The sequence below is a fragment of the Carcharhinus amblyrhynchos genome, unplaced genomic scaffold (assembly GCF_965287045.1).
Source record: "Carcharhinus amblyrhynchos unplaced genomic scaffold, sCarAmb.v2.hapA scaffold_37, whole genome shotgun sequence".
Taxonomy (NCBI): domain Eukaryota; kingdom Metazoa; phylum Chordata; class Chondrichthyes; order Carcharhiniformes; family Carcharhinidae; genus Carcharhinus; species Carcharhinus amblyrhynchos.
Window position 1 is genome coordinate 5827368 of NW_027649778.1, and position 16408 is coordinate 5843775.

A 16408-nucleotide genomic window follows, 5' to 3' on the forward strand; every position below is an offset into this window, starting at 1 on the left:
AGATACAATATTTTTCATTGTATCTCAATACTTGACAATAATAAATCAAATCAAAATATCTAACCTAAAAGATGGCATCGCATACAGTGCTGCACTCCCTAGAATACTGCTCACCAGAGCATTGGCCTAGACGTTTGGGCTGAATCGAACCCTCAGGAAACAGAAACTAGAAGCAGGAGGCGGCCATTTGGCTCTTTGAGCCTGTTCCGCCATTCATTTTGATCATGGCTGATCATCAAATTTAATATCCTGAACCCCCCCCCCATATCCCTTTAGCCACAACAGCAAAATCTAATTTCTTCTCGAAATCATGAAATGTTTTGGCCTCAACTACTTTCTGTGGGAGTCAATTCCACACATTCACCACCCTCTGGGTGAAGAAATTTCTCCCCACCTCAGTCCTAAAAGGTTTACCCCTTATCCTCAAACTATGACCCCCCTAGTTCTGGACTCCCCTACCATCGGGAACATTCTTTCTGAATCTACCCTGTCCAAATTTTATAAGTTTTTATGTGATCCCCTCTCACTCTTACATAGGAGATAGAAGATCGGAGCAGGAGGAGGCCATTTGGCCCTTTGAGCCTGCTCCCCCATTCATCACGATCATGGCTGATCATCCAACTCAATAGCCTAATCCTGCTTTTTCCCCATAACCTTTGATCCCGTTTGCCCCAAGTGCTATATCCAGCTGCCTCTTGAATACATTCAATGTTTTGGCATCAACTACTTTCTGTGGTAATGAATTCCACAGGCTCAGCAGGTGAAGAAATGTCTTCTCACTTCCATCCTAAATGGCCTACCCTGAATCTTCAGACTGTGACCCTGGTTCTGGACTCACCCACCGTCGAGAACATTCTTTCTGAATCTGCCCTGTTAGAATTTTCTACGTTTCTATGAGATCCCCTCTCATTCTTCTAAACTCCAGTTAATAGAATCCTAATTAGGTAGAGAGATTCTTCCCGCTTAGAAAGGATAGCAGGACTAGAGGACACAGCCTCAAGATAAGGAAGGGGGGGGGGGTGCAGTTTAGATCAGAGTTGAGGAGGAACTTCTTCACTCAAAGGGTGGTGAATCTCTGGAATTCTCTGCCCATTGAAGTGGTGGAGGCAACCTCGCTAAATATATTTAAGTCACGGGTAGATAGGTTTCTGATAGACAAGGGAATTAAGGGTTATGGGGAGAAAGTGGGAAAGTGGAACTGATCCACTTCGGATCAGCCATGATCTTATTGAATGGCGGGGCTGGCTCGAGGGGCATTAGATGGCCTACTCCTGCTCCCATTTCTTACGTTCTTAACCAACTTAGTTTCTTGTTATGTGACAGACCTGCTGCCCCAGGAATCAGCCTGGTAAACCTTTGCTGAATGATCCCCCACGCCCAATCGGCTTTGGCTGACAATGCAAATTTCACATGCCATCCTTTCCAAGTGAAATGAAGCCCAGCCAGGTGTCAAAAACTGCACTGATGTCGACAAAAGGTGATGAAAGGGGTGTGGCTGGAAGATTGTTCTCAGTCAAACATGAGAAGTTGGCTAATAACTACACAGGCTGACTCACTGCACCCTCACCCAAGCCTCAAACACACCGTCGCAAACTATGATCCCCCGAGTCCACTTCAGCTTTCATCAACTGGATCACATCTCAAATCAGCAGAGAGAAAAAGACTCAAATCGCTGCGGCATACTGAACCAGTTAACACAAGGGCAAGGCACAGTGGGTTAGCACTGCTGCCTCTCTGCGCCAGGGACCCCAGGTTCGATTCTGACTTCGAGTCACTGTCTGTGCGGGATTTGCACATTCTCCCCATATCTGCGTGGGTTTCTCCCAGGTGCTGCGGTTTCCTCCCACAGTCCAAAAGATGTGGTTAGGTGCATTGGCCGTGCTAAATTGACCCCAAATGTCAAGGGAACTAGCGAGGGTCTACACATGGTGTCACTTGGATAGGGTGGGATTGTTGTCGGTGCAGGATCAAATGGGCTGAATGGCCTCATTCTGCACAGTAGGGATTCTATAAGTGGCCCTGTAATGTTCCTAAGATACGTGGGTTAGGTGGATTGGCTATGCTAATTTGCCCCTTTGTGTCGGAGGGATGAACAAGGTTGGGGTTATGGCCTGGGTGGGTTTGTTGTTGGTGCAGGTCTGATGGGCTGAATGGCCTCTTTCTGCACTGGAGGGATTCTATGATTGTTGCCTCAGATCCAGTTTCTGGAGACGAAACCTCCCAGCTCCGGATCTCTCGTTGTTAAATCCCTCTGAAAACCTCTCGTCCCCTTTCTAATCCCCGTCTTCAGTGCTCAATCTCAGCTCCTCAACCTGGGGCCCAGATGACGTGATCAACACTTCCCCACCCCAGAGTGAGAACTTCTGGGCAAGGCAAGGGGAAAGGAGGCAACGCGAAGAGTTTGCCAGTTTAGCAGAAACACAAAACTCGTTTATTCACAGGTTGAAACCACACAGGGGGCTCACGGTCCCGTGGCTGGGAGAACGGCGGTGGGGGAGGGGGTCCCTGCATTTCCCACCCATCCACTGGCCTTGCTTTTCTGGATGGCGGGTTACTTCTCCTGAAGGTTACGGTGGCCAATAGTGGACAAGATGGCAGAGTGTGTGCATCAGGATGGCTCGTACAGTCAGACCAGCGGGAGCTGGTGGGGTCACCCAGCAAGTTTGCAAGACAATGGTGGGTTTGGAGTGGGGGGAGAAGGGGAGGGGGAGCAGATCGTTCTTCGCTGCTCTCACCTTCACCTGTCAGTAGATGAAGACGAGGTGCATCGCATTTCAGGTTCAGGTGTGAGGCAGGTTGACAGAAGGAGCCAAAGGAAATGTCTGGGGAAACGACACCAATTCAGTTGCTCGGGCATTGCAGAGACCCCGGGGAGAGGAGTGCCCTCAGCTAGGCATCAACCGGAGGTTGGGGGGCTCAAACATCACCGCAGGTTAGGCTGACGCTCCCAGCAGCGGGAGTGCTGCAGTGCAAGAGGAAGCAGCCTTTTCAAGGAATCAAATTTGATTTATTATTGTCACATGTATCAGTATAATCGAACTAGTGTGCGCGCTATACAGACAAAGCATTCTGTGAGAAGGAGAGAATGCAGAATGTCGTGTTACAGTCACAGCTAGGGTGTAGAGAAAGGTCAACTTAACGCAAGGTAGGTCCATTCAAAAGTCTGACAGCAACAGGGAAGAAGCTGTTCTTGAGTTGGTTGGTACGTGACTTGAGACTTTTGTATCTTTTTTCCAGTGGAAGAAGGTGGAAGAGGGTGTGTGGGGTCCTTACTTATGCTGGCTGCTTTTCCAAGGCAGTGGAAAGCGTAGACAGAGTCAATAGATGGGAGGTTGGTTTGTGTGATGGACCGAGCTTCGTTCACGACCCTTTGTAGTTCCTTGCAGTCTTGGGCAGAGCAGGAGTCTTACCAAGCTGTGACACAACCAGAAAGAATGTTTTCTATGGTGCATTTGTAAAGGGTGGAGAGAGCGGTAGCAGATATGCCAAATTTCCTTAGCCTCCTGAGAAAGTAGGGACATTGGTGGGCTTTCTTAACTATAGTTTTGGCATGGAGGAACGAGGACAGGTTGTCGGTGATCTAGACACCTAAAAACGTGAAGCTCTCGTCCCTTTCTACTTCATCCCAGTTGATATAGGCAGGGGCATGTTCTCTTTTACACTTCCTGAAGTCGATGCCAATCTCCTTCGTTTTGTTGACATTGAGGGAGAAGTGATTGTTGCCGCACCAGTTCACCAGATTCTCTATCTCATTCCGCTACTCTGTCTCGTCATTGTTTGAGATCCGACCCACTACGGTGATGTCGCCAGAAAACTTGAAAATTGAACTGGAGGGAAATTTGGCCGCACAGTCATGAGTGTATAAGGAGTATAGTAGGGGGTTGAAGAAACAGCCTTGTGGGGCACTGGTGTTGAGGATGATCATGGAGGACGTGTTGTTGCCTGTTCTTACTGATTGCAATCTGTGGGTTTGGAAGTTCAGGATCCAGTTGCAGAGTGAGGAGCCAAGGACTAGGCCATGGAGTTTGGAGATGAGTTTCTTTTGGAGGTTGGGCTGTAGTCTATAAGTAGAGTCTGAGGCATGAAAGCTCTGAGCAGTCCTTGGAATCTGAGAGTGCCTTCTCCCTTCAAACTACTATTTCATTTAATTATTGAGCGCCCCATTCTCGTAACCAACCAGCCGCTCATCTCTGCCCGCGGTGGACTATCTGACTATGGGCAGCACCACAAAGGAGACAAAAGCTGACCACCTCACTTGTCACAAGAATTCAGATCCCGATGGCATTAGGAGTGGGGGGGGCGAGCGGGAAAAGAGGCCCCCCCCATCCCCACAAGGCACTGGAGGGGTCCCGCAAGGGGCCAGAGCAGTAGGGGGGGGCCTGCAAGTGGCCAGAGTGGGGAGGGTTGGGGGCGTGAGCGGCCAGAGCGGGGGGGAACCACAAGGGGCCAGGGGGTGAGGCCCCCACAAGGGGTGGCCACCCCCCTCCCCCTGCAAGGTACTGGAGGGGTCCCACAATGGCCCAGAGCAAGGGGGGACCCGCAAGTGGCCAAAGCAGGGAGTCCTGCAAGGGGCTGGGGGGGGGGGGGGGGGGGGTGGGTTGGTAGCCGCAAGGGGCTGGGGGGGTGCAGAGCCTTGCAAGGGGCCAGGGATGGGGGGCAGGGGGGTGCGCAGCTCCGCAAGGAGCCAGGGAGGGGAGGGGGCGCCGCAAGGAGCCGGGGAGTGTGGTCGGGGCCCTGCAAGCGGCCGGGGAACCCTTCCTCACCGTGCCTGGCTGTGTAACCATGGAGGAAGTTGGGAGGTGGGGAGTGTTGCTTGGAAGACGTTAGAACGTGAATTAAGTATTCTTCCAGACAGCCCCCGTGAATCTGAAAATTCTTTTCTTTCTTTGGCCTGAGGATGACATGCCTGTGAAAATATTTCTCTGGCCTCCAGACCCAGATCTTGTGGACCTGAGTCACTGCTTTGCAGCTGGCTGATCCAGCCTAACGCATGCTTTGCCTCACATTGCAGTATTCAGGATGATTCACAAAGGGGCAAATCTCTGACCCTTTGCTCTGCAGCATTCGCCTCTACCGCTGGGTGGTAACCTGCTGTGCAAACCGTGCTCAATCAAATCTAATCGCGATTTAAGATGTAAACCATCTCTATGCCATTGTGTGTGTATTTCCTTTGGTGCTGCCAGTGTTGAAAGGGCGCGTCCCACAGTAAAGTTAAAAGTTTATTAGTGACAAGTAAGGCTTACTTTAAAATGGCAATGAAGTTACTGTGAAATTCCCCTGGTCGCCACACTCTGGCATCTGTTCGAGTCAATGCGCCCTAACCAGCACGTCTTTCAGACTGTGGGAGGAAACCCACGCAGACATGGGGAGAATGTGCAGCCTCCGCAAAAACACTGACCCAAGGCCGGGAATCAAATCTTGGCGCTGTGAGGCAGCAGTGCTACCCACTGAGACACCACAGAAACCCGTACTCAACCTTACTGTTCAAAGCCTGGAAGAGTGACCTCGAAACGCCCTCCACAGATGCTGCCAGTCCTGCTGGGTTTTTCCAGCATTTTCTGTTCTTACTTGATATTTTTCTCATTATACGGGTGGCACAGTGGTTAGCATTGCTGCCTCTCAGCGCCAGGGGCCCGGTTTCATTCCTGGCCTCAGGTGATTCTCTGTGTGGAGTCTGCACATTCTCCCTGTCTCTGTGTGGGTTTCCTCCAGGTGCTCCGGTTTCCTCCGACAGCCCAGAGATGTGTGGGTTAGGTGGATTGGCTGTGCTAAATTTCCCTTTAGTGTCTAATAGACGTGTAGGGTTGGGGCATTGGCCATGTTAAATTTCCTCTTAGCGTCCAAAGATGTGTAGAGTAGGTGAACTGGCTATGCTAAATTGCCCCTTAATGTCCAAAGTGTACAGGTTAGGTGGATTGGCCATGCTAAATTGTTAACTGGGGTGGATGTGCTGCATTGTGGAAATGGACCAGGTTGCCTAGTTGGGATGTTCTTTGGAGGGTTGGTGCAGACTCAATGGGCCAAATGGCCTCCTTTGGCACTTTTATTCTCATCATAGAATCTTACAGCACTGAAAGACGCCCTTTGGCCCATCACATCCATGCCTGTCATCAAGCACCAATCTATTCTAATCCCATTTTCCAGCAGTTGGTCCATAGCCGTGTATGCTATGGCATTTCAAGCGCTCATCTAAATGTTGAGGGTTCCTGCCGCTCCCATCCTTTCAGGCAGCAAATTCCAGACTCCCACAACCCTTTGAGTGAAGAAGATTTTCCTCAATCTCCTCTTAATCTTCTGCCTCCTAGCTTAACTCTATAAACTTAGATCATAGAACCCTACAGTGCAGAGAGAGGCCCTTCGGCCCATCGAGTCTGCACCGAACGCAATCCCACCCAGTCCCTACCCCCCCCATATCCCTACACATTATACCCACTAATCCCTCTAACCTACACTTCCCTGATACTAAGGGGCAATTTCTTAGCATGGCCAATCAACCTAACCCGCACATCTTTGGATGGTGGGAGGAAACCAGAGTACCCAGAGGAAACCCACGCAGACATGAGGAGAATGTGCAAACTCCATACAGACAGTGACCCGAGCTGGGAATCGAACCCAGAACCCTGGAGCTGTGAAGCAGCAGTGCTAACCACCGTGCTACCGTGCCGCCCGTAACTTCTTATCTCATTGTTGACAAGGCCAGCATTAATTGGCCATCCCTAATTAACCTTGAACTGAGTGTCTCGCTTGGTCATTTCTGAGGGCAGTCAAGAGTCAACCACATTGCTGTGGCTCTGGAGTCGCATGTAGGCCAGACCGGGTAAGGATGACAGATTTCCTTCCCTGAAGGTGACACTGGTGAACATCAGATGGGTTTTTACAACAATCGATGATAGTTTCATGATCGTCTTTACTGAGAAGAGCTTTACATTATGCAACATATCGATTTGAACAAGCACTTTTTTTTGTGTGTGGAGATTATCACATGCTACAGTGATGAACGTAGTGTGATGAACAAAGGTCCAGAAACTTGCGCCCACGTGTGAAGCGTCCCAGTTCTAAAGAAAATACCAGTAGATTGAATCAGCCAGTTGCACATCAATGGAACAGCAATCAAACAAACTGGCTCTCGAGTTCAGCAAAATATTCTCACCTGCACGTCATCTTCAGACTCGAGGGGGGAAAAGGATTAAAAATTGAATTTAAATTCCACCAGCTGCCGTGGTGGGATTTGAACCCATGACTCTTAGAGCACTAGCCTGGAGCCTCTGGATTATCACTACACTACCATCTAATCTCCCTACACTAATCCCCCTGACACTAAGCCAATCCACCTAACCCACACATCCTAGGACTGTGAGGAGGAAACCAGAGCGCCTGGAGGAAACCCACGCAGACACGGGGAGAACGTGTAGACTCCACGCAGTCAGTGACCCAAGGCTGGGATCAAACCTGGGACCTTGCTAAACTCGAGAGCGAGTTTGCTTGAATCTATCACACCTCTGTGCAACTGGCTGATTCAATCTACTGGCATTTTCTTTAGAACTGGGATGATTCACACGTGGGCAAGTTTCTGGACCTTTGTTCATCACACAACATTCATCACTAAACATATGGTAATCCCCACACACAAAAAAGTGCTTGCTGAAACTGATACATTGCATAATATAAAGCTCTCCTCGTCACAGTGCTAACCACTGCGCTGGACTGATCTTATCACATCAGTCATGACCACATTGAATGGGGAAGCAGACCCGATGGGCTGAATGGCCTCCTCTGCACTGTAGCGATCCTTTGGACAGAGCTGGGGAGAAATCTCTTCACCCAGAAGATGGTTGCATTTGGCAATTCTCTACCCCAGAGAATTGTGGAGACTCAGTCGTTGAGTTTATCCAAATGATAGATTTCTGGATTCAAAGAAATGAGGGATATGAGGTCAGGGCAGCAAAGTAGATTGAGGTCAAAGTTCGTATCTAACGGCGGTGCGGTCTCGTTGAGCCGTACGACCTACTTTTATGTCTTATGATCTAAAACCGGCTTCCCTTCTTACTTGAAGTACTTTCCCAGGGGTGGCACAATGATTAGCACTTCTGCCTCTCAGTGCCAGGGACCTGGGTTCGATTCCCAGCTCGAGTCACTGTCTGTGTGGAGATTGCACGTTCTCCTCGTGTCTACATGGGTTTCCTCCCACAGTCCAAAAGATGTGCTGGTCATGGTGCATTGGCTGTGCTAAATTCTCCCTCAGTGTACTCGAACAGGTGCCCGAGTGTGGCGACTAGGGGATTTTCACAGTAACTTCATTGCACTGTTAATGTAAGCCAACTTGCGACAAATAAATAAACTTAAACTTTACTTATGGCACCTTTAATGTTTAAAAAAAAAATGCCCCGAGCACTTTGATGCTGGAAAATCTCAGCTGGCCTGGCAGCATCTGTAAGCAGAGAAAAGAACTGACACAGAGAGCATTGCAGTCGCTGCTCCCGATGTGGTCTCCTCTATATCAGAGACAGCAAGCATAGACTCGGCGATCGCTCTGCGCACAGACCAAAGGTGCTCAGCAGTCAGGACCCTGACCTTCCTCCGGTTGTTGCCATTTTAACACACGATCCTGCTGCCACACCCATGTCTGTCCTTGGCCTGCTGCAATGTTCCAGTGAAGCTCAACGCAAACGGGAGGAACAGCATCTCGTCTTCCAGCTCGGCACTTTACACCCTTCCGGTCTCAACATCAAATTCAATAACTTCAGATGATTAGCTCTGCCCCACCTCCACACCTCTGTTTTTATTCTATTATATTTGATTTTTTTTTAACTGTTCTCTACCTTTTATTTCTTTATTGTCTTTCTTCATTTTTCTTCCCATTCTTTCCCCCTACTTTATCCCCTATCCCTTGCCCTTTCTCCCCCGTTCTACATTCTATCTCATTTTCCCCTCCCCCAACATCATCTTCCGTCACAGCTTACAGCTCCTCTGCCATTTGCCCATTCACACCCTTTATTCTCTCTCTGGACTGCTATCAGCAACCTTTCCCCTGGTTTCTGTGGCTATGACTCATCTTTCATTCTCTCATCCTGCAGTATAAATATCTCCCACTTTCTCTGCCTTTTAGCTTTGACAAAGAGTCATCTGGACTTGAAACGTCAGCGCTTTTCTCTCCTTACAGATGCTGCCGGACCTGCTGAGTTTTTCCAGCGTTTTCTCTTTTTGGTTTCAGTCGCCAGCATCCGCAGTAATTTGCTTTCATACAGTTTTATGGACAGAACTAGATATGGGGAGGAAAAGTTTCATAGAATCATACAGTGCAGAAGAGGCCCTTCGGCACATCCGAGTCAGCACCAACACATTCGAAACACCTGAATCCCCATCTAACCCCATTTGCCAGCATTTGGCCCATAGCCCTGAATGACAAGCCAAGTGCTGGCAAATGGGATTAGATACGAATTCAGGTGTTTCGAATGTGTTGGTGCTGACTCAGGCTGTGAGGCATCCCACCTCCGTCACCCACCCAGGCAGCGTATTCCAGACTGTCACCCTCTGGGTAAAAAAAGCTTTTCCTCACATTCCCCCCTCCAAACCTCCTACCCCTCACCTTGAGCCTGTGGCCCCTCGTGGCTGACCCTTCAACCAAGGGGAACAGCTGCTCCTTATCCATTCTGTCCATGTCCCCCACACACCTCGATCAGGTCGCCCCTCAGTCTTTTCTGCTCCAGTGAAAATAACTTGTCTGTGCCATCTCTCGTCATAAGTTAAACGTTCCATCCCAGGCAGCATCCTGGTGAATCTCCTCTAGCGCAATCATATCCTTCATACAATGTGACGACCAGAAGTGCACACCATACTCCAACTGTGGCCTCATCAAAGCTGTATACAACTCCAACATGACTTCCCTGCTTTTGTAATCTATGCCTCGATTGATAAAGACAAGTGTCTCGTAAGCCCTTTGCATCACCTTACTAACAAACCCTTCCGCCTTCAGAGATCTGTGGACAAACACGCCAAAGTCCACAGAAAAGTTACAATTTATTTATTAGTCACAAGCAGGCTTACATTAACGCTGCATTGAAGTTACTGTAAAATCCCCTCGTCGCCACACTCCAATGCCCATTCGGGTACACCGAGGGAGAATTTAGCACAGCCAATGCACCCTAACCAGCAGGTCCTCCCACCGACTGTGGGAGGAAATCAGAGCACCCGGAGGAAACCCATGCAGACACGGGGAGAATGTGCAGACTCCGCACAGACAGTGACCCAAGCCAGGAATCGAACCTCTGTCTCTGGCACTGTGAGGCCAACCCAAAATCCTCAGCGTCCTACCATTCATTGTTCCTTGTCAAATTAAATAAATGTATCACCTTACACTTTTAAGGGTTAAATTCCATCTGCCATTTATCTGCTCATTTGGCCATTCCGTCTCTATCTTCTTGTAGACTAAGACACTCCGCCTCGCTGTTAATGGCCATTTGGCCATTCACACCCTTTATTCTCTCTCTGGGCTGACATTAGCAGCCTTTCCCCTGGTTTCTGTGGCTATGACTCATCTTTCATTCTCTCATCCTGCAGTATAAATATCTCCCACTTTCTCTGCCTTTTAGCTTTGACAAAGAGTCATCTGGACTCGAAACGTCAGCGCTTTTCTCTCCTTACAGAAGCTGCCAGACCTGCTGAGTTTTTCCAGCGTTTTCTCTTTTGGGTTTCAGTCAATCTTTGTGTTAACCGCAAACTTACTAATCCAACCGCCCCCATATTGTCATCTATTTATTTATAGATTTACCTAAACCCTGCTGAAAAGTTGGGTGCTGAGAAGGTTAGAAGTGTACGGTGTTGAACATCACAAGGTATCTACAGTAAGAGGTCTCACAACACCAGGTTAAAGTCTGACAGGTTTATTTGGAATCACGAGCTCTCGGAGCGCTGCTCCTTCATCAGGTGAGTGGAGAGGCAGGTTTCGCAAACACGGCATATACAGACAGAGACACAATTGCAAGATAATGGTTAGAATGTGAGTCTTTAAGGATTTCAAGTCTTTACAGGTACAGACAGTGCAAGTGGAGAGAGGGATAATCACAGGTTAAAAGAGGTGTGAATTGTCTCCAGCCAGGACAGTTAATCAGATTTTGCAAGCCCAGGCCAAATGATGGGGGTTACACGTACTGTGACATGAACCCAAGATCCCGGTTGTATGCTCTGAAGGCTTGTGATTCCAAGTAAATCTGTTGGACTTTAAACTGGTGTTGTGACACTTCTTAATGTGCCCACTCCAGTCCACCGCCAGCATCTCCACATCATATATCTACAGCCCAGAACCAGGCCATTCAGCCCATCTGGTCCATGCTGTTGCTTCTCCTCCTCACCCTTTCAGCACAACCTCCCTCCCCAATTTCTCCCTCCTGTTTATCCATCGTGTTTATCCAGTTTAATCGTATCGATACTATTCACCTCTTTCTCTGTAGGATTGTGGAATGGAAGCTGCAAAGGATGAGGCTGTTCAGCCCACTGAGCCCATGCTAGCCCTTTGCCAGAGCAATGTGACTGGTCCCATGCTTCCATCGTTTCCCACTAGCCCAGGAAATCCTCTCTCTCTTCGGGTGATTATCCAATTCTCTTCTGAAAACCATGATGGAATGTGCTTCCACCACACTCCCAGGCAGTGCATTCCTCCAAACCTTTGGGTATCCCTCTCAACACCACAGCATTGAGATCAGGAGGTTTCTCCTCAGATCACCACCGGTTCTTTTCCTTGTAACCCGCGTCTTCCACTGCTCTATGAGCCAACATTCTCACCACACCCTTTTCACTGAGGTTTGTTATTTTTAACAGGACATATCAATAATTGTCCAGTAATTATGGTCCCCAGTTTTGGTTTGCCCCACAAAGTGGAAACATCTGACACCTCAGACATTCAGGTTATTACCCCCGCGCCCTCCCTCCTCAGCCTCCCTTCGAAGGGAGAAATAAGAGTAGCCCATTCAGCCCCTCCAGCCTGCTGTGTCACACACCCCAGACATTCTCTCTTCCACCTTCTGTCAGGAAAAAGATACAAAAGTCTGAGGTCATGTACCAACAAACTCCAGAACAACTTTTTCCCTGCTGCCAGACTTTTGAATGGACCTACCTTGCATTAAGTTGTTCTTTCTCTACACCCTGGTTATGACTGTAACACTACATCCTGCACTCTCTCCTTTCCTTCTCTATGAACAGTATGCTTTGTCTGTATCACACGCAAGAAACAATGCTTTTCACTCTATGTTAATACATGTGACAATAATAAATCGAATCTTTCAATAATACCATGGCTGACCTGATCTTCACCTGAGCTCCACTTTTCTGTCCTCCCCCGTAACCTTTGACTCCCCATACAATCGTCAAATCCCTACAGTACAGAAGGAGGCCATTTGGCCCATCGAATCCGAACCAACTTTCCCAAAGAGTATCTTACTCAGGCCCCCTCTCCCAACCTGCTCCTGTAACTCCGTTAATCCACCTAACCTGCACATCTCGGGACTGTGGGAGGAAACCGGGGCACCCAGAGGAAACCCATGCAGTCACGGTGAAAATGTGCAAACTCCACATAGGCAATCACCGAAGGCCAGAACTGAACCCCAAATCTCTGACGTTGCGAGGTAGCAGTGCTGAGCAAGACCGCAAAAAAAAACTACAAAAGGTTGTGAACACGGCCCAGTTCATCACGCAAACCAGCCTGCCATCCAATGATTCCATCTACACTTCCCGGCACTTTGGGAAAAGCAGCCAGCGTAATCAAGGACCACCACGCACCCCAGACATTCTCTCCTCCACCGTCAGGAAAAATGTCTGAGGTCACGTACCAACCAACTCAAGAACAGCTTTTTCCCTGCTGCCATCAGGCTTTTGAATGGGCTTGCCTTGCATTAAGTTGACCTTTCTCTACACCCAAGCTTTGACTGTAATACTACATTCTGCACTCTCTCCTTCTCTCCTACGTGCAGCAAATGGGCAGGTCATGACATTTCATGAACCGGTGTAGTCTTGATGGGCCTCTTCTGCACTGTAGTACTCTGTGATTCTGCTCTATGTACAGTCTGCTTTGTCTGAATAGTGTACAAATAACAATGCTTTTCACTGTATACTAATACATATGACAATAATAAATCAGAACAAATCAAATAGTCTAGAAGGCTTCTTTAGCAGGAACCCGCACTTCCCTCATATTTAAATCCAAACGGTTACTTTTCTTCCCTTAATAATGCAGCTCAAACTCTTGATGCTGTATTTTAGACAAGGCGAGAAGCCAAGGCAAGTCAGGTTTGACCGAACACAGCTGTGATTTCAGGCAGATACCAATCGTTAAAAACCCAGAGGCAACAACACTAACTATTCTCCACGACACACAACCCAACTGGTTCAAAAACTATTCAAACTTTGGGGAAATTTTTCAAGATAACCTTCGCCAGCGCAAAATGGGGAACTGCAAAAACAGTTCACAGAATGTTATCACCATTTATCCAAACACCCAAATGTTGACGCCCTCTGAAACTATGCTGTTACAATCCTCCTTGCGGAACAACCGCTGTACTTACTAACCAGTTACATTAACGTTAATTATTACTTAAAAAATAGCGTGATCCTGAGGAAAGAACAGGAGATTTATTTAGTTATACTTGCATAAGCAATTTCAAAATTTAAATATTTAAACTAAATCAAAGCCCAAGTTAACCAATTAAAACTGAGGAACTTTTATTTTTAGGGAAACAGGATGTGGTAGTTTCAATAGCCAAGGGCTTAGAATCACAGAATCCCTACATTGGAGAAGGAGACCATTTAGCCCATTAGATCTGCACCAACTCTCTGACAGGACATCAAACCCAGGCCCCATCTCTGTAACCCTACATATTTACCCCTTTGATTTCCCTAATCTACACATCTTGGGACACCAGCTGGCAACTTAACAAGGCAATTCCATCTAACCTTCATACCTTTGGGCACTAAGGGGCAATTTAGCATGGCCAATCCACCTAACCCGCACATCTTTGGGGTGTGGGAGGAAACTGGCATACCTGGAGGAAACCCACGCAGACACAGACAGAACGTGCAAACTCCACACAGTTACTCGAGGCTGGAATTGAACCAGAGTCTCCGGCGCTGCGAGGCAGCAGCGCTAACCACTGCGCTACCGTGCCGCCCCATCTTAGGTAGCTTACTTACACTGGGACTGTGGGGATGGGCGTTTCTTGGGCATGCAGTGGGCCCCACTTCTGTTCCCACCACTGGATACCATGACATGAATTGGACTGGGATAGGCACAGTAAGTAGTCTCACAACACCAGGTTAAAGTCCACCTGATGAAGGGGCAGCGCTCCAAAAGCTCGTGCTACCAAATAAACCTGCTGGACTTTAACCTGTCGTTGAGAGACTACTTACTATACCACTGGATTATCATCAGTAGGAACTGGAGTCCTAGAACGGGACTTGGGCACACAAATCTGGGCCCACAATCCAGTGCAGCACTATTGCAGGAACACAGCTGCGAGTAACTCACCTCCTGACTCCCCAAACCTGTCCACCATCAACTAGGCAGAAGTCAGGAGTGTGATGGAATACTCACCACTTGCCTGGATGGGTGCAGCTACAACAACACTCAAGACCATCCAGGACAAAGCAGCCCCACTTGATTGGCACCACATCCACAAACATCCACTTCCTTCACCACTGACGCTCAGTAGCAGCAGTGTGTACCATCTACAAGATGCACTGCAGCAATTCACCAAAGATCCTTAGACAGCACCTTCCAAACACACAGCCACTTCCATCTAGAAGGACGAGGGCAGCAGATACATGGGAACACCACCACCTGCAAGTTCCCTTCCAAGCCACTCACCATCCTGACTTGGAAATATATCGGCCGTTCCTTCGCAGTTGCTGGGTCAAAATCGTGGAATTCCCTCCCTAACGGCAGCGATTCAAGAAGGCAGCTCACCACCACCTTCTCAAGAGCAACTAGGGAGGGGCAATAAATGCTGGCCAGCCAGCGATGCCCATGACCCACATCTGAATAATAAAAAGAGGTGTAGTCTTTTGAGGAGAGGTTAAATAGTGATCCCTATCAGTATTTTTGAATGGGTGTGAAGGAACCGCGGGAGGTGGTCATGGATCACAGAATTCCTACCAAATTGGTCCATCGAATCAGCACCGACCACTATTGCACCCAGGCCCTATTCCCATAGCCCCACATATTTACCCTTACTAGTCTCCCTGACACTAAGGGGCAATTTGGCATGGCCAATCAACCTAACCCGCACATCTTTGGGCTGCGGGAGGAAACCCACATAGATATGGGAGAACGTGCAAATTCCACACATACACACACCCTGCACACACACACTGATCCAGGTCGGAATCGAACCCAGATCCCCAGTGCTGTGAGGCAGCAGTGTGTTGTGATGAGCAAATGGGGCTTGGCGCACACCTAGATACGGGCACCAGAAGTTTGGATTAATCCAGGTTTACAAGAGGTTGGGGAAATGGGATGCCAGGCAGGAGAGCATTGGCTCAACTGGCAGTAACACTGTGGGCAGCAGGGTGGCACAGCCGTTAGCACTGATGCCACACAGCACCAGGGAGCCAGGTTCGATTCCCAGCTTGGGTCACCGTTTGTGCAGAGTCTGCACATTCTCCCCTAGTCTGCATGGGTTTCCTCCCACATGCATTGACCCAAACAGGCACCGGAGCGTGGTGACTAGGGGAAATTCCACAGTAACTTCACTGTGGTGTTAATGCAAACCTTACTTTTAACACTAATAAATAAACTTCAACTTTTTCTCCTCTAATAAAGGAGTGAGGAGTTCTGCAGTTGAAGGGTGGAGGGTGTGGGCAGGGCTGGAAATCTCAGTGCTCATATACTCACTCACTTGATGCCTAGACAAAGGCAGGCAGCAAATGAACAGAAGATGAACTATATTTGGGGAAGGGAGGTGGTCAGAGAGTCTGGTGGGGGGTAAAAGTACAGATATAAAATTCAGCCTCAGGATCATTTTCAGACTCTTTCCCTCGCCTTAAGCTGCAAATCCACTTCAGATTCAAAGAAAGGAAAAGTTTGGATTAAGGGGAAAAAGAAAGTGACTTTGCCAAACCTTCTCCCAGCGACAAAAACTTTTCTGCCTTCCAGACAAACTTTTCTTCAAAGTGTGAGCCCCGCGCATGCGCGCCCAGCCTTGGCCCCCCTCCCCAGGTGCGGCCGCCAGGTTGTCTCCTTCGCCAGGCCGACGCCGCGCTACGCCTGCCGGGTATTGTAGTCCTTCTCCCCCATTCAAGGACTCCAGCTCCCGACAGCCACCACAGGCTCCAGCGCACCAGTTACCAACCCTCCCGGATTGCCCGGGAGTCCCTCCCAATGGATTTAAGGATTTCCAAAAGTTGCTGCTACCCATTGGAGAAA

At 48.7% G+C, this 16408-nt stretch overlaps 1 protein-coding gene across 1 annotated transcript in view; it reads right to left on the reverse strand.

The window, feature by feature from the left end:
• LOC145362245 (relA-associated inhibitor-like) overlaps positions 1–16188 on the reverse strand; it is a 58022-nt gene extending 41834 nt beyond the window's left edge. The window contains exon 1 of the mRNA XM_080218317.1: positions 16104–16188. The gene's annotated coding sequence lies outside the window, so the exon portion shown is untranslated. The remainder of the gene's footprint in view (positions 1–16103) is intronic.
• Between the last annotated feature and the right edge of the window lie 220 nt (positions 16189–16408).